Raw genomic sequence first — 22,254 nt, 5'->3', positions numbered from 1 at the left:
GAAATTTATAATGAACGCAAATAAATAATATTAAAATAAGAAATTCATTAAAAAAAACTCAATCGATAGCGAAAACCAAAACCGACAAATGTAAATACAGTTTGAGTCCGCATTCGTTATTCAGCCAACAAGCATCAACTATCATTACTCCCGCCACATTTTAAGACACATTTACCGTCAAAGCCGTTCAGCGAGGCACCTCACTACCGACCATTCATTATCGGCACCGCACTGCCTCTACTAACCGGTGCATCGCGACACTAGCTGTTCCAAATTTCGAATTTCCAAATTTCCGTCGCCAACCATTTTGGAGAGCTGTCAGTTTGCGCGCCATTTGTGTTTTTTTTAGTGTGCTTTGTTTTTGTGGATGCCAGTTTGAATAGTAACGTTCTTCTATAGACAAGGTAAGTTTGTTTATTTTATTAATTTTTTAGTGTGGTTATTGCATATCTTTATTGTTTTACGGAGTATTTCGCCTTGCCGCGTACGATAATTGGCCTAATTGATCATTGATGCGTATTGCTTTAATTAATTAGGTAACGCCGCCAACTGTTCTCGTATAGTATCGAAGGTATCATTTCGTACATTTAAGGTAAATCTTGTTTAATTTCATTTATCTAGTTAATAATAGTAGTATACATATACTTTGATGATGATATTTCATAACCGCATATATTTCGTTTTGTATTTTTACTGTGAGTATTTGAAAGTTGAACTTTTTGATATTTCTTAAAGTTCTACGCGAAACAACATAAACCGGCAAAAATTTTTCAATAATTAATGTTGTAAAAACAACCTTAACGAAAATCGTGTAAAATCACTAAAGTTTAATACAAACAATTATTATTTAATTTAAGTCGACCACCACTAACTTGCCATTCTTTTATACATTAGGTACAGACGCAATATAATTTGTATGATTTATCCAAAAATATACCATTCAGATTAACAGATGACACTAGCAAAAAGTTACACCTTGATCTTTACTAACATTATGAATGCGAAAGCAACTGTAGCTGTCTGTCTCTGTCTGTTACCTCTTCACGCTTAATCAATGAAGCAATTTTGCCTGAAGATAGTTTGATACCTTTTAAAGGACATAGAATTACAATAACTCTTTATTGCACACCAATACAGTAAACAGTACAGAGAACACAAGTATATACATATAGATTTTCTAAGGTAAGCAATAGGCGGCCTTATCGCTTCAGAGCGATCTCTTCCAGGCAACCTTTACAATGGACAGAAATAAGGAATACATTTTAGCAGGTGGTGCAATTTACAATAGATTAGAGCTGTATCAAGAATACATAAAACTAACACATACAATACACAACAAATCTAAACAGATAGATAGGTAGATAGATACCATAACAACACATAAATAAGCTAACTATAACATTCATACGCAAGATGACAGGTAGTGCCCCCTAAGCATAGACTTAAAGATAGGCAAGGACTTTGGGCAAGAATAGTTTTATTCCAGAAAATTGCATCATTCCTGATAACGATAAACGAATTTTACGCAGATGGAATCGAACCAGCTATTGTTTTGCCTAATATTTCGCAAAAGTATTTTGTCTGCCAGCTAAATGCGCGCAATTTTTATTTTTACACTGTAAATATTAGCATAACAAGTTAATAGCAAGTATGTTTCGTTGTTGATAATTATTGTCGACTTTTATAAAAAAAAATACCTACTTTAAATTTGCCAGTATGGAAAATATGTTCCGTGTAATGTAACTGTACGTACCTATATCGAAAATACAAACTGAAATATAGATGCATAGAAAAACCAGAAAAATAAGACCAGCGATGGGAATCGAACCCAAGTCCTCGACATTCCATGCCACGTGCTATACCACTACACCACCACTGGACAGTGATACAGACACGATTTTCTCCTATACACCACATATCTCAGCTTGTTTGTTTTCTTATTTAGTCACTTAAGCAGCGACACTAGACCTGGGTTCGATTCCCAGCGCTGGTCTTATTTTTCTGGTTTTTCTATGCATCTGTATTTCAGTTTGTATTTTCGATATGGGTTTTACGGGATGACCGTAAAAGTAACAAAAAATTTGGATTTGAAATAAAAAATACAAAAAGATTCCAAAAAACCAATCGTGTACGAACCTACTTAATTACGTAACTTTAAGATATATTTAAGTATAGCTTGGCAATGTTCGTATATTGTATCGTATAGTATTTGTGTTTTTAAATTCCTTTTTTATTGTGCCCAGTCTAAAAGTTACGACTGCAATAGGCGCCAATTAAATATTTTAGCGAGTTTGCATACTATTTCGACAATTTAATACTGGCACTTTTGCTGTCAATGTGTGATGTTCTTCTAAAAACGTCAAAGCGCAACTGACAGACTGACATATTGTATTCCGATCCAATTTATGATAAGCCTAAACAAGGACGCCATTACCCCGACCATAGACATTTAGTGATGTGAAAACCTAGAACCTATTGCAAAATAATTAATCTGTTCAGTAAATCGATTATTTAATAATTAAATAGATCAACGTATTTTTGTCTATTTTATTATTTACAATACTTGATTTAATTCCAAAGACTGTTTATTCAATTATAAAAGCAGTAACTATTTTTTAATTTTTAGGAAAGCAAATAAAAATCGCTTATTCATCCGATTAATCTATTTTTAAAATGTCAAATTTTCCACCATCTCTTCGCTAGTCTATGCTACTAAACTTTACACATGTTTCAATCAAGAAATAACGTCAGATTTTGACAAAGATTTTTCAAATGAAAAATAAATATTGAAATCAAGTGAAATTTGGTGAATAAAGTGATTAGACATCAAGTTAAAAGACACGAATTCTAGATAAATGTGTTATTGATTCGATCCAGTGAGGTTTTATACAAGAATTTTGATGAAATCGGTTTGTTTACACTTTTAATAAATTGGATACGCATAACATATAGCAAAACACACGAATATCTTTTAAAATAATAAAGGTAAGTATTCATTTTTATTGGGGTGTCTGAGGTTTTCAGTTATTTAAATAACCCTTACCCTTACCCTTACTTAGCTAAGATGACAATGCAAGCATAGTCAACAAAAAGTACGGTCAGCCAAAAACTGGTATTACTTACTTATTTACAAAAACTTCGATCGATAGTTTTCGTACATTTATGTTCAATACTATCGATAGTATCGATAGTTTTGCTTTATTAGACAGCAATAATATCGACACTATCGATTCTATCGATAGTATTGCACGAAATGATATATCGATACTATCGATTGGCCTATCGATAGTATGGCCTTTTTCCCGATTGAAACTATGGATTGCACTATCGATTTTTCGGAAACACTAAACCAGATCATCCGTCCATCTCGTTGGCGTTACACTGTCTATTTACAACTATAGAATTAAAGCCCACATTCACCCACTTCTGAACAAAGAAAGCTCACTTTATGCCCACACCACTTTATCCGGTCTAGTCTGCAGAGCTAGACTCATCCACGGTTTCTTAGCTACACTCATCAAGTGTCCAGGAATATTTTGCGTCCCTAGAAAAATCAACATTTTCATTAAGGCATAATATGCCTTTAATATATAATATTATTATATTTAGTACTAAGTCAAAACGTCGAATTTGCCCAAGAATAAATAGTATCCTAAGATTTTTTTGATGTACTTTGCAATTGATCGACAAAATCTTTCCATACAACTCTGAGGAAGTGTGAGGAAAGACAAATGACGCAAAGCATGCCTGAATAAGATGTGTATGTTCGATTTATTTCAATAAAACATACAATCCTTCGCATTTGCACGTGGTAGGACCTTGTGCAAGGTCCGCCCGGGTTGCTACCACCATCCACCCACCGTGAAACAGCAGTGCTTGCACTGTTGTGTTTCGACGTGGAGAGTAAGACAGCCGGTGAAATTACTGGCACTTGAGGTATCCCATCTTAGGCCTCTAGGTTGGCAACGCATCTGCAATCCCTCTGGTGTTGCAGGTGTCTATGGGCAGTGGTGATCTCTTATCATCAGGAGACCCACTTGCTCGTTTGCCATACAGTTGAATAAAAAAAAAAAATCGTCCGACAACTTCAAGATAGAACTTTTACAAATTAGGACAGATACTATGTATACAAATGAGCAGTGTATGTTTAGTTAAAGAGTCCTATCTCTCTAGGTGTTCGGATGTTTATTTATACAAGCAATAATACCTACGTATTGACTCATGACCCAGAGTGGAACCTTTTAAATAATACATTTCACAATGATTTTCTTGACAAAAGTATGAGATGTCAACATGACATTAGTAGCACAAAGGTTCCAACCTGGGTCATGATTCAATTTGTTCGGCTGTACCTACAGGTAGTAGGTAGTATGTTGCTTTTGTCGCTTAAATTCTGTATAGCTTGGAAGGCCTCGAATAAAGGGTCAAAAGTCACTTTTGCTACGCACTATATCTGTCTACTACGTATATTACGAGAGGGAGAGGTTTTAATTGTAGGGTTCCGTACTCAAAAGGTACCAACGTTACCCTAATACAAAGGCTTCACTCTGGATGTGTCTTTTAAATCGTTGAATAGTTCCCGTGGGAACATCAGAAAAAAACTACACACACAAACATCACGCCTGTATTCCCAAATGGGGTAGGCAGAGCACACGAAACGTTACTGCTTCGGAGCCACTTTTAGCAATTTTAGGTTTTAAGTTTGAAAAAAACGGTACAATAGTGACAGGTTGCTAGCCTGTCGCCTACGGTATACCTAAACCTAGGTATATCCTCAGTCGCCTCTTACGACATCCACGGAAGAAATGGAGAGGTGTAATTCTAACCCGACACCACACGGGGAAAAAAAACTAGCCTATGTTTTATCCCAGACGCCTAGTTATGTACGTACCCATCATCCAAGTTTTAGCGTGAAGAAGAAACCAGCACACACGCATATGCACACACACATACACAAACTTCCATATACGAGTAGGATGTGTGTCGTACATTTAGCTTACTCGACGTTTCTGTGCACTTATTAATAATTCAATAATTTTAATAGTGGCATTTTAGGAGATAGGAAACCTTGGTGAATCCATCTCACACTTAGCCGGATTTTTTATCTGTAAATGTAAATGCTACACCTAAATGCCAGCGTCCATCTAATGACTTATTGCAGCCTATTTGAGCATAACCAAGGCATAACCAACGCATAAACTTAAGTTTCGAAAGGTAACGGAACTCAATCAGCGGATTATAACATTTATTCACGAAACTTAAAGTCTATATTCACAGAAGGTGTCAGTTACAAAATAATGGTTGTATAGTTATTGAACATCGATAAATATCGAAGAGTCTACGCTAATGACGAGCTATATTAAAGATTTACGCAACGAGCTCAAGACCTTTTCGGAATGCCTAGTCTTTATTAAAGACTATAATTTCTAACGGGGAGGCCTGATGGGTGATTCTAGTCCTTGCCTAATGTGAAGCTTGATGAATCTTGGTTTTCGATCGCAGTTCCATGAGATTGCAAACCTGAGTACAGTCCTTTCTTATTTTACTGTGCACCCTTCTAATTACCATATCCCGCAATCGAACTAGCAAATTTGTAGCAGTTGTATGTCAGGGTTGTCGCTAAGTAAGTACTATGAACAAATAAAAATAAAATGTAATTTAAATCATACAATTTACTATCTATCTATATAAATAAAAATTAATCGCCAAAATGTATTTACGCGCATAACTTCCGAATGATGGCACCAAATTAGATAATTATTTTTTTGTTGTATTCGTTATTGTCAGGACAAGGTTAGTGCTAAACAAAATAAAAAAAGACTGTAACGGGGGCGAAAACCTAGTTTAAAATATATCTCATTCATCTCGACATCATTTTGAAACAAACTATGTTCATGTATGTTCCGTTGCCTAATAGTATCCATAGTACAAGCTTTGCTTAGTTTGGGACTAGGTCAATTGGTGTCAAGTGTCCCATGATATTTTTTTTTATGTATATTGTATAACTACATCGTATCGATGTCCAAAATAAATTATCATGATTTTTTCTAAATTTATTGCAGTCAAACTGCGTCGCCTACTTGTGTTAATCCATTTTAAAGTTGAAAACGAGCGTATAATATTTTTTTCGTTGTTTTCAAGCACACCAATATTCAAACAATTTCAATGAAATATGGAAAATACGTGATTTCATAAACAAAATGACAGACACATTGAAATGCATTTAGCATTAACATTGACTTGACATGTTAATTTATTAGAAAATTAAACGGTTATCATTAAATTGTATTAATCATACGTGCGAAAAAGTAAGTAAGTGATTAATCATAATCGCCAACCCTAACATAAAACTGTCATATGCTACGGTTTTGCTACCTCTGTTGCGGGGTATGCTAATTACCGTTTCACTTTTTTTTCATGCAGCGATACGGCACTGAGACTGATTGGACATCTAGAAAAAGGATGGCTGCCATTTACACTTATCTGTGCACTCAAGTCTAATAACGGTGTCACTAGTGCGGGAAAAAACGGTACGGTTATTAGACAGGCTGGAAAAATATGCAAATTGAAGTGGCAATGGGCAGGCCACATCGCTCGAAGAACAGATAACCGTTGGGGGAGAAAAGTCCGCGAGTGGCGACCACGAACCGGAAGACGAAGCGTTGGCAGGCCTCCCACCAGGTGGACTGACGACATCGTGAGAGTAGCGGGAAACCGGTGGATGCAAGTGGCGAGTTGTCGTTCATTGTGGCGTTCTAAGGGGGAGGCCTTTGTCCAGCAGTGGACGTCTTCGGGCTGATGATGATGATGATGATGATTAGACAGGTGCACAGTAAAATGAGAATGGCCGAGTGCATAATAAATTTCTATCGGGAAAAGCCGGATAATACGACGGTACCCGAAGTGTCAATCAATTATTGTACTAAATGAGTGACATTTTCATTATGTATTAATACAGAACTTTATTATTTAATGTCAAAATGGCTGTACGGCTGAAGCTTACTGACAGAGGCAGAGCACGATAAATACGAACTTTTCCAACAAAACACGATGGAAAATCACTATGCAAATCTGTGTTTGATAACTTGTCACCTCCACATACATACAGAGAGACAAAGAAGTCCTAGAGACAAAGGAGCCCTATAAGTAAGCTTTAATATATTCGATTATATTATATATTCATATGCAAACCCGAACAAAAACTCCGATAATTCGCGAAAATTTAGTGCCCCATAAGAAAGGTTGGTTTATGAAGTCATATATTCCATACGGCAAGTTATAAATTATGGCGGGGGCGTAAGTTTTAATTTCACCCTCATTGGTCCCAATTTGGGAGTACTGTGTTGACTATAAATTATTTGGGGCCACAGGGAGAGCGGGGAGCGGACAGGACGCGGAGCGAGATACCTGACGTACATAGATATTTATACTATTATCTATTCTATTCTGTGTCTTAGGTACATTATTTATTTACATGTAACAATTACATACAATAATTTTCACGGGGCAGGACATCGTTCATGTCTATCTGGATAGCTAAAACTTAATATTCGCTAATCTGTCAAGCAGCAATGCTTTTACGGTTGTTTTTTGGTATGAGAGAGATGCGAGAAATTACGGGCTCAAAAGGCATTGTCTTAAAAAAATGGTATTTAAGTAGCTGTTATAAAACAATAAAAAAAAAAAATTACTACGTTCATTTTGCTTAGGAGAGGGGCTCTCCTAACACTGGATATTCATAGATACACTGGATACAAATTGATACGGAACCCCTACGTACGCGTGTCCGACTTGCACTTGGTCTATTTTATTTTTCTTTTTACTCTCGATCTCTTTTTTTATTACATTTAACAAGCGCACAATATGAATAACAGTAGAGTTATTAATGAGTACGGTTACTTTATTTATTAGTGACTATTTCGCCTATTCACGGCACAATTAGTGTCTTGGACCTTTGGGAGCCCAAACATAAACAAACACGTAGAAACCCTTTTGTCATTTGACCTAAGTGTTAGGATTTGTTTGACATTATTGTATTTAAGAGGAGTTCTCGCCAGTTTTATAGCCCCAAAGCGCCCTGACAAAATTGGGCGACACAAATAAATTGTTTTATCGGTAATTCCGTTTAATGTCACCTGGTTAATGGCAAATAGCTATCAAAGTAAACAAGTGGCAGAGTGAGACGACAATCTTTATTTGCTCAGTTTTTATTGTTACATCTCGAATGCGATATTTCGTTCGGCTGTCATTTGTTTAAGGATCTAAATCTGAGCTTATCTGACAAACTTTTGGTGGGTTTTTATGAGACTGTGAAGTATTAGTAGCCAGTCGTGTGTCCTATTGCCTCCCAAATTATTCATTTACTAGCTTAATTTACTGCTTGGAGATTAGTAAAGTTAACACTTCGGTAGTTATAAAACAAGCAACATGGGTCACCTTAAAGAATTTACCGCTGGAATATTTGACGGACAAGAAACGATTTGCGTACGAATAATAATAATTCTCCCTCTCACACACTTTCGCACAGGTAGGAAAGGAACAGAAAATGTCGTTACACGCTTAAAGGTATAAGCATCCCACGGTGTCCCACCCAGGCTATACCCAGGTTATGTTTAGTTATAGGTAGTGCCACAAGAATTGAAGAGAATGATTACACACAACAGCTACAACAATATCATGAAATATCTTTCTAACATGAAGATAAAAAATATTTGTAATTTTTTAGCCTTACCCGCGGCTGCGGTCGCTTTAACCACTAGATCTGGCATTAGAATTAAAATTCTGGGGTTTTCCAAAAAAATCTCGTAGAAATCCCAAAATTACACCGTAGTTTTCAATAAAATGAACATAAAATAGACATAAAATTTCCAGGGATGTTCGTTCAAGACGTAAATGGAGACCACGACGTAGTTTTTGGGAATTGCTGTGAAAATTTTGTGAATTCCAGAAATTGCAATTTGTTTTACGCGAACGAAACCGGCAAGCGAGACGTGGGACGCCCTCAGACTGGGTGGAGCGATGATCTTCGCAGGGTAGCTAGCAAGAACTGGATGAGACTGGCCGAGGATCGTGCTCAGTGGCGAGCAATTAGAGAGGTCTAGGTCCAACAGTGGACTAAGATGGGCCGATGATGATGAGCGAAACCGTGGGTAAAGACTATAATATTACTATAAACTATACTAACTATAAAGCTGAAACGTTATTGCGATATTTCTTAGCGAGAGACTCTTTAATTATCACTGGGTAGTAGATACCTACTACCTACATCGATGTAGTATGGAAAGCCAGAGTGAAAGTCTAGGTCTAGAAAGCGGACCTACATGTGTGACCTACAGCCGCCGCACTCACAGACAACTAGGTAAATACACCTAATAATGAACTAATACACTATGAATGAGTACTGTATTATTTAGGACAGATCTCAAAACAAATGTGTTTTTTTATATAGATAGAAAATCACCGCATATAAGGTATTTATTTAACAATCTTACATACACCCTACATGGGTAGCATGTACGATCTTATTTTAATGTAACGTATCCTACCTATCATCTGATTTTTACTGTACTACATACGTATCCAATTAATAAACAATAAAAAATTGCAAGTTTTCAGTTACATCCAACTGTAAAATTCAAAATGTGTATGAAAAATGCATAAATATTTAGAGTTTTTTAACTTCACTTTCATATAGAAATGGAACGCCACGACTTCTGGCCAGAAGTTGGAGCGCCGGAACACAGGTACTTGGCTGGTACTTGGAGTCTTCTTCTTATTTAAGAGTTACACTCTTCTCGGTGTTAGCCGATGCATGGTTCTCCACTTCTTTCTACTCAAAGCTGCCTTCTAAACCTCCTTATACGACATGTCCGAATAAAATCCCTGCAAAAACTTTGAACAGTAACATTATAAAATAACTTAACAACTAAGAAAAGTCCAAAAAACCTTGTCGGGTGTCTATTAATGAATATTTATTATAAAATTACACACGGTGCTGCTCGCCAGTTCTGTTAGCTTAAACTTAGGTTGATACGCTAACCGCGTGTCTAGACCATTTCAATGGAACATACAGTATTCTAAATAACGCTAACTATTATTAGACTATGCAAAAAACTTAAAACTAAATTATATCTAGAAATGACTTCGGTGGCATTGTGCCCAAAGGCTGGCAGCGTTTCTTCGTTGAATAGCGATTGAAAGAAACAGCTGCCGGCCCTTCAGTCTCCAGTTGAGTCGAGTAGGCGCTGTTGCATCTTTTATAAATCTATGTGCGCCAGGGCCTCACGGACCCAAGCTCTCAAAGCAAGAACCAACGTCTAACCGAGACCTTAGTATTTTGCAAATTACTTATACTTATCCGGCCGTTTCCTCCGCGGCACCAGCTTTTCTTGTATCCCTGAAGCTGTGACGAGTTAATTAATTAAGTACGTACGACTTCGATCGTAGGTTAGGGATTTTGTTACTTGTTAACACGCAACTAACTGAAGAACTAGGCAACAATGTTAACAGATTTTGCTACTCGAAATACATGTACCTACAGAAAAGACAATGCGAAACTCAAGTACCGTCAGTAAAGGAAAAAAAATCGTTTATTACCATAATTTGCCAGTCTACTTTTATTTTAACTCGGTTTGCCCTGAAATTTACAAAGTATGTAGATCCAATGAGGAGGGAATAATCCAGTACTGTCATCAAAAACTATGTGTTTAAATTTATTTTGACAAAAACTTATTATTATTCACAGAGGAGCAAAAACGGTCGGCTACTTTGTCATCGAGAGAATGTAGTACTAAGTGCCACGTTGGACTGATTTATAAATTCACTTTCATGGCCAGTGGAGAAATATGAATCACAGGATCGGATTACTCATTCGGTACTTTACTTGTGGAAGGAATTTGTATGGATTCTTGGAGAATTGGTTGAGTTAGGTGCATACCTGACCTTGTCCAACATCTATTAAAAATCGGGTGGAAAATACATATAAAAATGCATTATTCGATTTGCTAAATAAATAAATAACCGATGAAAAACTGAAACATTATCCCAGTATTATTTTCTTGCTTTTAAATGTGTACTAAACGCTCAGCATACGAATCCGAATCGCACTTAACTGAATTTGCCCTTTGATGTAAATCAGTAGTTCCCAAACTTATTTTTCTCGTGGACCACTTTCAAAATTTTACTGGTTTCGGTAGACCCCCTGCTGCTACATTTCTACCACATTCTTAAAGTCGCCAAACATAAAAATTGTGACGCTGTGTCCTGAACAAGCATTAAGCATTGTCAGGTGGATAGCGCTTTGCAAGTCTGTACATGTACACGAAATTTTACGTAATATCGAATATGCAAATTTGGACAAGTAACAGTCGCTTGCCTTATTAAAATATTATCTGCTTAGTTAGGTACTTAAAACAATGTAGGTAGGCCCTTATAAAAACTATGCTTACATTTTTGCTCTTTACTATCAAAAGCAGATAAATTTTCGTGGACCCCCATTAACATCTTATGGACCCCCATTTTTTGTTCACGCCTACGTAGACCCCCAGCAAGTCTCCCGTGGACCCCTGGGGGTCCACCTGGACCACTTTGGGAATCACTGATGTAAATTATCACAAAGCTGAAACCATTGCTGCCTGCGGCTAAATTCCACTACCGCACTTCGAGGAACCGTCTGTCTTTCCATCTTCACCATCTTGATGATTGGCAGTTGTAGTATTTAGGAGACGATCTTAAATAATACACACAGGCTGGCCTGTCAAGAGTAACTGATTTATTAAAACAATAGATCTACCCTCATCTTCTGATTCCTTGAGTACCCTACTATCTAGTTACTACGACATCTCCCTTTTCTTATTTTAATTATATAAACAAATTTAAGGAATTATATCTAAACAGCAAACAGTTGCACACGTTGCCACTTTTATTTTCTTATACTAGTATCTACCCGTCTATTTACCCATCACCAAATAACAACTAACAAGGCTGTGAGAATTTCTCCAAAATAATCTTATAAGAGTAAAAATTACATTTACGATATCGAGAAAGATAAAAAAAATGGACCACTTACTTAACCTAATTTTATACATTTTAAAATTTGATAGAAATGCCTAGTAGAATCAGACTAAGTACATGTTAAAATCGATCTGGCAAACGTACAACGCGGCCGCTTCGAGTCACATACGGCGCGATTGGTCGCTGTGTCGCCGTTGGCACATGCACCACTACGGGATCTTCCGTGGGCGCGGACTCGACCGCGGGCGGCGTTGTCAATGAACCAGGCTGCCCCGAATAGGTTGGTTCCTGGTCCATGGATAGTGGTTCGTATCGGTTAAGATCCTTTCTGGTAAACCCAGTATGGTTGACTAATTTCATGATATGACTTCTATTACGTCTAATAATACTACCGTTGTGCACTTTCAACAAGTATGTTCGCCCACCCAAAACTTTCAGTATACGCGCTTTTATCCATAGCGAGCCATCACGTACGCGAATTTCTTCTCCTGGCAGCAATGGAGGTAATGATCGGGTGCCCTTATCGTAATGACTTTTCATGCGATCGATTCTGTCCACTCTCTCACGTCTCACCTGACTCACTTTAGGTGTAAGCGGCACTAACAGCTGCTGACTCACCGGTAGTCTAGTATTTAACGCCCTGCCCATTAACAACTGTGCCGGTGAATAACTTTCCCCAGTTATAGGCGTGTTCCTTAAATTCAGTAAAGCTAACTGCCATTCAGTACCGTCTTCACTAGCTTTCTTGAGCAATCTCTTAACAGTCTGGATATTTCTCTCTGCTAATCCGTTAGACCTGGGATATACTGGCGAGCTGGTGTCATGAGTGAACTCCCACTGACTCGCAAATTCCTTAAATTCCGCCGACGTGAACTGCGTAGCGTTATCGGTCACCATTCTCTTGGTATTCCGAACCTCGAGAACATGTTTTTCATTTTTACAATGACCGTAGCACTATGCAGATTAGTGGTTGTTTTATTTCTCAACTATAACAATATTAGAAACCCAGTTAGTGGGCAATTCTTCCTTAACAATAATATTTAGCTTTTCCATGTTTTCAAGTTCCTCTTTCAAACGAGGTTGCATTTTAATTGGTATTTTCCTAGACGCATTTACAGTAGGCGATACACTTTCATCGATTGATATTTTGTTATTGAAGGTAAACAACCTATACCCTCAAACAAGGTTTCATCAAACTTAAATGGCTTTTCTGATATTTCACAGATACGACTAATTAAATGTAATTGTTTACACGCATTTAAGCTTAAAAGATTATTGCAAGCCACGTTTAATACATAAACTTTTTGCTTTGTTATGCGACTTTTATACGATAATAAAGGTTCAAAAAATCCGACAACGGGTAGTTTCGCTTTACTTATTTCACGCAACACTATTTTATCGTTCTTTAACACACTCATTTGAAATCCCGCCTCTTTAAACGCGCGCAATGAAATTACAGACGCATCTGCTCCGCTATCTAACTTAAACCTTATTCCCACATTATCTACAGTTACAGTTTCATACCAAGGCTCACAGCCTCCGTCGTTGTCTAATGCATCTAAATGTAAATCACTCAAAAATAACTCACTCTCTTCGCAGCCCCGTCCATAATACTCCTCTTCAAAGTCCTCCACAGCCTCGCCGATCGGCCTCGACCTACATAACTTCGCGAAATGACCTACATTGTCACACCTATAGCACTGCACATTGCGCGCCCAGCACCTGCCTCCGGAGCCGTGCCTGCGGCCGCAGTTAGCACAAGCGTTGTCATCGGGCCGCGGGTCGCGGCGCAAGGGCCGGGCGCCCCGGGCTCCTCGCGCGGCACTGCGTCCCCGCGGCGCCCACGGCGCTCGCGGCGCGCGGGCCACCTGGTCGAGCGCACGCGCCGGCGGCGAAGCCGTTCGGCCGCCGCACGCCCCCGCCTGTCGGCCGGCGCTCTCAGCCGCTCGACACCACTTTACCGCCTCGTCCAATGTCAATTCTTGTTTCGCTAGCAATCTTTCTCGCATACTCATGTCCTTGAGCCCTCTAATTATTTGAGTAAGAATCAAACTATTACGCAATTCGCCAAACTCGCAAGACTTACTTTTAATTTTCAAGTTGCTTAAAAATTTATCAAATCCATCCTCTCGTTGGTGCGTCTCAAAAAATTCGTGTCTTTCAAAGTTGACATTGCGAGCGGGATCACAATGTTTAACGAATTTTTTAACTAACTCCTCATAATTACTTTTAAGCGAATCACTGACATCCAATTCTTCGAGAATTTCTCGACCGTATTTTCCGATAATGTGTAGAAATAATGCACACTTCTCGAATGATGGTGCGTTTTGTTTACTGGACGCAATCAAATAATAGTCAAAGGCCGATTTCCATTCTCGCCAATTGCACGACAAGTTGCCGTCTTCCGCCATGGCCGCCGGTTGTTGCAAGTGCAACGCCGAACTCGTCCCCGCGACCGGCGCCGGTCCGCCGGGAGTTACCTTCTCACTTTGATCGGGCATGATTTTACACTTGATGTAATACTTTGACACAACCACAAATAACACCAGCCACACCTGACACCATGTAGTATTTAGGAGACGATCTTAAATAATACACACAGGCTGGCCTGTCAAGAGTAACTGATTTATTAAAACAATAGATCTACCCTCATCTTCTGATTCCTTGAGTACCCTACTATCTAGTTACTACGACAGCAGTCTAGTACCGTGCGTTTTAAGCGAAACTTCTTTCCTCGCACGACGAAGATCTGGAATCAGCTTACAGCGGCAACATTCCCGGAGCGTTACAACTTAGGGATCTTTAAAAAACGAGCCTATCAATTCCTTAAAGGGTCGGCAACGCACCTGTGATTCCCCTCGTGTTGCGGGTATCCATGGGCGACGGTGATCGCTCTCCATCAGGTGACCCGTCTGCTCGTTTGCCCCCTCGTTTTATAAAAAAAAAAAAAAAAAAAAAAAAAAACCATTATCTTTCAGAATAAGAACCAGTTTTATTCATGTTTGTCGATTTTATTCATTTATGTTGCCGTATCAACGAGCCAGTAACGCAGTCCCTATACTACAAAATGCGAAACTCGAACTTCGTATGTTGCCATCCCGCTAACGCTTATGCCATTTAATACGAAAGTGAAAGGGACGGTGCGATACGAACTTCGATTTTCGAGTTTCGTAGTAGCCCCGCAGGAACGCACCAAAAACATTTTTATCGAACAAAACCTATAAATAAAACACTAGTGCCCAAAAACAACTGATATTCTTTACGATGACAATCCATTGGTCTTTTTGTAGCCAAATAATGATAGTTCACATAATTGAAACAGTATGCTACGTACGATTTTTTTTCTTACTTTTGCTAGAATAAAGCTCGCTTAGCGAGTAATTTGTGACTTACTGACTATTTAAGTAGCTAAGTCAGTGAATAAATATAAAAAAATTAGAATTATTCACATTTTACAACATCAACACAACACTGTTGTAGAATAGCTGTAGTGAGCTTTTTTTTTAATAGGCTATACAGTGTCCCACAGCTGGGCAAAGGCCTCCCCTTTCTCCTTCCACTCGTCTCTGGCTTTGACAAAATGTTGCCAGTCCGGCTGGAATCGCTCGAAATCGTCCCGCCACCTTCTTTTAGGCCTACCTCTTGCTCCGGTGCAAAATTATTTATTAATATTATAGTAAATTTGAGACTTAAAATGATATATTAATCATAAATAATCCTTTTGGTAATCTGTCTCAGCCAAAGTCAAACTCAAAATATATTAGTTTAGGCTATAACTAGCACTTATGAATGTCAAAAAAAATCTACCACCGGTTCGGAAAAGCCTCTGTACCTAAAACACGTCAACCGAACCCTATTAATTAATTTTGTCTATCAAAAGGGCTATCGTCGTTGCTACTGCAATAATGCTTGATTCAAAGTCAGTCAAAATATCTTTATTCAATTTAGGATACAACAAGCACTGAATGTCAAAAAAATTAAAAAATTACCACCGGTACCGGTAGTATACTACCATTGTAGCATAATCAATAAGAAAAATCTGGAAATCTAGATTTTTATGTGTAGGTACATTCGTCTTTTATTTTGCTTAGAAAAGGGGCTCTGCTGACATTCATTGATAGATAACCTACCTACAAATTTGTACGGTACGGTGCACGAGTCCGACGCCCACTTGGCCGTTTTATTTTAGTAAAATACTCGTACTGCCATAACTCTGTTTTCTGTGACAAAAGTCACATAGGAATATTGTTTTCCAGTTCTCTCTCTTCCATTCCATCGAGCCGAGCACAATGTCGAAATTGAAATCGCTTGCTGCGGAAATATTTGAACAAATACGACAATTAAAATACATTAATTTGACGTCACGGTTTCTGAATAATAAAACGAAGTAAATTGCCTTTTCATTTCAGTTTTTAATGAAAGCTAAATATGAAACAGTCAATTGTTTAATGATCATATTGGCGTAGGAAATGGTTTAGTCGCGTGTTTTTTTTAATGAATTCTGTAAAGTCGAGGCCAAAGATATCTTTACACCTTTAGTACCTTGTTCACTGTATATGCCATCTCCATCTGACAACTTTATACAAAAGTTTAAACATGAAGTGACAGCGACAAGGTAGTAAATTTTAAAGAAGATATCTTTACATTTGATCGTGACTGTATGAACGTAATAAATTTTGATATAAAATAAGTATATGCAAATTCTTTATTGTACACAAAAAGTACACATGTACACAGAAAGTAGTACAAAGGTGAACTTATTTCTAATGAGGAATCTTTTCCAGCTAACCTAGTTAGGAGAAGACAATATATAAATTTGGTAAACATTTAAAATTAGGTACAGTAAAAATAACAGAAATACTCAAAAAACAAATAGAAAATATTGAGATTGTTTTTTTTTGGAATCTTTTTGTATTTTTTATTATGGGTTTTACGGGATGACCGTAAAAGTAACAAAAATTTGGAATTGAAATAAAAAATACAAAAAGATTCCAAAAAAAAAAACAATCATAATTTGATTGCTTAAACGAAGTGACGCTATTATGCCTGTCCCGGTTGACTGGAGCAAAAAGGTTACGTGACGCATCAACCTCCCCATTTTTAAATGAGCATCAAAATTTTCCCGCATTCGTATCAGATCCCGTTGCAGATCATTAAGCAGCGTTCATAGATGGCGTTACAAATTGTAGCAATTTTTTGTGACAGCCAACGGGGTCGAATAATTTGTAACTCCAAGCCAAGCACTGTTTAATGATATAAGATGTGACACAAACATGTTGTTAAAAAAAAAATATTGTGAAAATTGCCGATTCAATATTATCAGTCCTACTATAAAAGACTACCTATATAGGTCCCACTGCTGGGCACAGGCCTCCTCTAAAGATAAAAGGGCTTGGGCCGTAGTTTCCACGCAATCCATATACGGTGGAACAAAATTGGAGGGAAACTCCGTCAAATACTTTAGTTAAGTAAGTGTAAAGTTTTAGTTTAAAAAAAAAGCCGTGGTGGCCTAGTGGTTTGACCTATCGCCCCTCAAGCAGACGGTCGTGGGTTCAAACCCCGGCTCGCACCTCTGAGTTTTTCGAAATTCATGTGCGGAATTACATTTGAAATTTACCACGAGCTTTGCGGTGAAGAAAAACATCGTGAGGAAACCTGCACAAATCTGCGAAGCAATTCAATGGTGCGTGTGAAGTTCCCAATCCGCACTGGGCCCGCGTGGGAACTATGGCCCAAGCCCTCTTGTTCTGAGAGGAGGCCTGTGCCCAGCAGTGGGACGTATATAGGCTGGGATGATGATGATGAAGTAAAGTTTAAAGTAAAAGGATTTTTTGTTGAAAAAAATAAACTAAACTGCATTCAAATTTTTCCTCAAGCTTACTCACGCGGTAATTGACAAACCAGGTTATATAAAAAATAAGCACTAGCAATTTAATTACGCGATTTTATTTACGATAGGATTATTGTTCAGGATAAAATTTCGTCTCTCTCAGGAAAACATTTGGTCTTCGATTTAAATAAAAAAGTTAAATCTAACATGAATTTTATTTTGCCAAAAATTCTAATACGAAGAACACGTTAACATAAAGGTAAATCTTAGTTTTTTTTAATGCAGTTATGTTTTTTTTTTATTAAAAGCATGTATTCGTTATGTAAATGCACTAAAGGATTTAAGGCTCAGTCAGTCCCCAAAAGGAATAATATTAGCGATATCGGGTCGGACAATATGAGAAACAGGTATATACATATTACATACATTTTACTTGCCCCGATATCGTATCGACGTCCGATACCGATATCGGATCGGATAATCTGAAAACGCTCTAAGAGTGTTTACCCTGAATCTCATTTGATCAAAAATTTTTAACCGGAAGGGGAAACACCTACAAATCATAACGATACCTCCTACGTATACTGGTACAAGTGACAAATTTGTGATTTTTAGTTTTTTGCAATTTTGTGATTAATATTTCCTTATTTACCTACCACAAAAATTTGCACGGATATTCCTATTAGTTTTGGAAATAAAGTGACGTATATGAATGCATCTAACACCGTTTTGCTAATCGGTGCAACGTATACTGAGGCAACCGACATGCACCACTATACGCGGCACCGATATTGTCACGGGGCCGGGGAAGTCGAGTGTAACTGGCAGTTGCCTCAGTGTACGCGCTAGCCGTCGCTGCGTGCGGACCGTTTAAACTGTTCTACGAGCACATAATTTGATAGTAATTATATAAAAATACATGTTTTGGTCTGAAAATTGCGAAACAATAGCCGTATTTCTCATAGACAGTCATGGAAACTAAATCCAATGTGAAACCTTTTCGTGATCTATTTCGCTATGATTTCTTTGGCAAATGTATGGGATGTCAACATAACATTGGTAGTACAACGGTTCCACCCCAGTACCAGTACGTGATTCAGTTTCCTCGGCTATACCTACATGTACGCGTGCTAGAAATATAACATTGCAGTATTACATTGAATTCTGGTAGTTGAGCATCCCCAAAAAGAAGGCGAAGGCATGCATGCTTTAATAAAATGAGAACAGTAAATTTCAATATAGGTATATTGAAATTAAACACAGGTTGATAAAAAAAATCCTGTACTATACTGTAACCCATATTAGGGCTACTGATTACTAATACGATATAAGTGGGAAAACATCGAAATTAGAAAGTCTTCTTGCGACTCCACTTCCATACAAAACTTTTTTTTTCGAATCACAGTATTTTTCTACTTGCATCATATTAGTAATTAGTAGCCCTAATGTGGTTTAAAGTATAGTACAGGTTTTTAATAACACCCGAAACACATTTTTTATACACACCTAAGAAATGGTACCTGGCTATGCATATGGCGAAAACGGGTAAACCGTATGAAGTTATAGAAGTTTCCCAAGACTCAGAAACAGACACAAAATTTAAATCTATTGTCAAGAAGACATTAATATATAAGGCGTATTATTAAAATTAATGATTATATCATGGATAGGGAAGTTTGGAAATAATTTCGATCCGCATTGGCGAGTGCTTACTCCAAATAGCGAATTGAGAACTGTTTTAAATATGTAGTTGTGTTAAATACTTGTGATGTATAGATATCACTAAAATATGATTGTAAATCTGTTTACAAAATATACCTTGCTGAGGTTTATTGCCACTCTTCTCAACAGAGGTTTTTACGAACCGGTGGTAAGTTTTTTGACATTCATAAGTGCTTGTTACAATCTAAATTGAATAAAGATATTTTGACTTTGACTCAATATTTCATGTCAAAGCTTGTCTTAAGCAAAGTGCCAATCAGACTCGCGCACGAAGGGTTCATTAGGATTAGCATATATATAATATCGACTACAGTTATACATAATCTGTGAAAATTTAAACTGTCTAACTATCATGGTTCATGAGATACAGCCTTGTGACAGACGGACGGACAGCGAAGTAGTATATAGTAGTAGGGTTTCCGTTTATACCCTTTGGGTACGGAACCCTGAAGAGGCACAAAAAGCTAAACCGTTATGTGGATACAAATGGGTGCGATGCGATATATGTATCACACGAGGAACCTTTCACAATAAAATACGAGTACACATTTGAACGGGAATACGAATCCATTGAATGTGCTTTCATTAATTTAAAGCACTTAATACAATTACTTTTCTTAATAAAACCATAATATACAATACAATATTTCAAGTGAGGTTTTTTATGAAGGTATATTTCTGTATTTTGTATAGCACGTTTAAAACATTACTAGCGGTATATTGGTACAAGTGGCATGCTAATGTTAGCGTATATTGATGCAAGTGATAAAAACGTTTATAAATCAATAGACGAAGGTAAAAAGCATCTGTTTTATTGTTCATTGCAAGCCATATAAGTATTTCATCTAAAAATTCATATACAATATAAAAATATCGTTAGATCAGTAATCTACGCATTACGCCGTATACTGGAGCAAGTGGTAATTAGCTCAGTATACCGCAACACTACAAGATGTAAAATACGCGTATAGTAGTGTATCTGCAATTTTCTCAAAAACTATTAAAAAATTCGAAATTCCATGAATACAGGTAGAAAGCAAATATTTTCTTTAGAACCAATGCAAAATTTTGAAAAGTTATATCATCAAATGAGAAAGTTACAGGTTTTGGAACCTTTGAACAGCTCTCCTGTAAATTATGATTATGCACTTGTACCAGTATACGTAGGAGGTGTCGATAAGTTATCTATATACCAAAATGTTAGAGGCAAGTACAACGATTGGAGTGTAGGTCACATAGACCGGATGTGCTGCCGTGGGCGGTCGATGCACTCTATGGTCTGGCCACAGAGTTAGCTGTTTTACAGATATACTTCGCGGTCAACTTAGTAGATATAATTTCAAATCTCTTCACTTCGGAAAGACATTCGTAAGAAAACTTAAAAACTATACTGAACGGCAAAAAATCTGGCCCTCAAATGTATACACTAACTTTAACTTAACTTTAACTTTGTATGTAGAGTGAGCGAGCAACTTGAGCCAAATTTTGTGCCGCTGAGTTAAGTTCGGAAACAATAATTTACTAGCGGATTCAAGCCTTAGGAATATCAAAAATTATGTATCTCTACATCATGGTCTTCACATACCTACGTTCTATGACGAATATTTTAACACTAATTCTGATTCTGTCATGTGTGACACGGGGGCTGTTAAGTTTATTTTTTTGATAAATAAATAAATGGGGTGTGTAATGATTTTATAAAATAAACCTAACCTAACCTAACCCAAAGTACATCAAATCAAATTAATAACCATAGAAATAAGTTTGGTTTTTAAGATAAATTGCATTATATCAAATGAAAATTATACCAATTGTTGCATTATATCAATTGTTAATATATCCTTCATTACGCACCAAAACAAATGAACAATAATTATGGTACAATTTTAAAACGTAATATGTAGGTAGTCCCAAAGTAAGCGATGCTTATGTTATGAGTAAGTACGAGGCAATGGATAAACATACGTAAATACGAGTAGATAACTATATTTCTTAAAGACTGGAGAAGAAGTATTTATAACTGACATCAAAAAAGGAGGAGGTTATCAATTCGGTTGTATTTTTTTATGTTTGTTACCACAGAACTCCGTCATTTATGAACCGATTTGAATTTTTCTTTTGCGTTCGTCTAGGAATGCTTTCATTTTGATCCCATAAACACTTAATCAGGATCTGATGATTGGATCTTAAGGAAATCGAGGGAACTCTTCAAATGTTGTAGGGACACCTATGGTAATTTTAATATAATTATTTAGTAGTAACTCGTGCATTTGCGTTTGAAAACCATCATTTGGTGAAGTGGAACTGATGATGAAGACCACAGTTGACCATCGGAGTAACTACTCAATGACAAGTATTTCACGGGTTGAATTTCAATTACTTTAACACAGTTGTAAGCAATTTATGCTCCTCGTACCTAATGCATAATTGGTGAAATGGAACGGGTGGTGAAGCACCAGGACTCCTCAATAATGAAAGTCTCTGCATCGGATAAAGCAATCTTTTGTAAAGATGAAGAGCAGTTGACATTAAACTATTGTATCTTAGATTATTTGCACTAAAAAGCGTGAAAATAAATGTATAACAAAAAATTTAACCGACTACAAAAAACCATGAAAATAATTTTCTACCAGTCTGAAGTGAGCTAGCAGGAGTGATTGAAGCCCAATATGTAGTGCGTAATGATCCAC

General features: G+C 37.2%; 1 protein-coding gene across 1 annotated transcript in view; it reads left to right on the top strand.

The window, feature by feature from the left end:
- The first annotated feature begins 202 nt into the window (after positions 1-202).
- LOC141428829 (uncharacterized) overlaps positions 203-22,254 on the top strand; it is a 54,521-nt gene continuing 32,469 nt past the window's right edge. The window contains exon 1 of the mRNA XM_074088852.1: positions 203-404. The gene's annotated coding sequence lies outside the window, so the exon portion shown is untranslated. The remainder of the gene's footprint in view (positions 405-22,254) is intronic.

Source organism: Choristoneura fumiferana, chromosome 6, assembly GCF_025370935.1.
Source record: "Choristoneura fumiferana chromosome 6, NRCan_CFum_1, whole genome shotgun sequence".
Classification (NCBI taxonomy): domain Eukaryota; kingdom Metazoa; phylum Arthropoda; class Insecta; order Lepidoptera; family Tortricidae; genus Choristoneura; species Choristoneura fumiferana.
The sequence above is the reverse complement of the archived record's forward strand: the minus strand, read 5'-3'. Positions and strand labels throughout refer to the sequence as shown.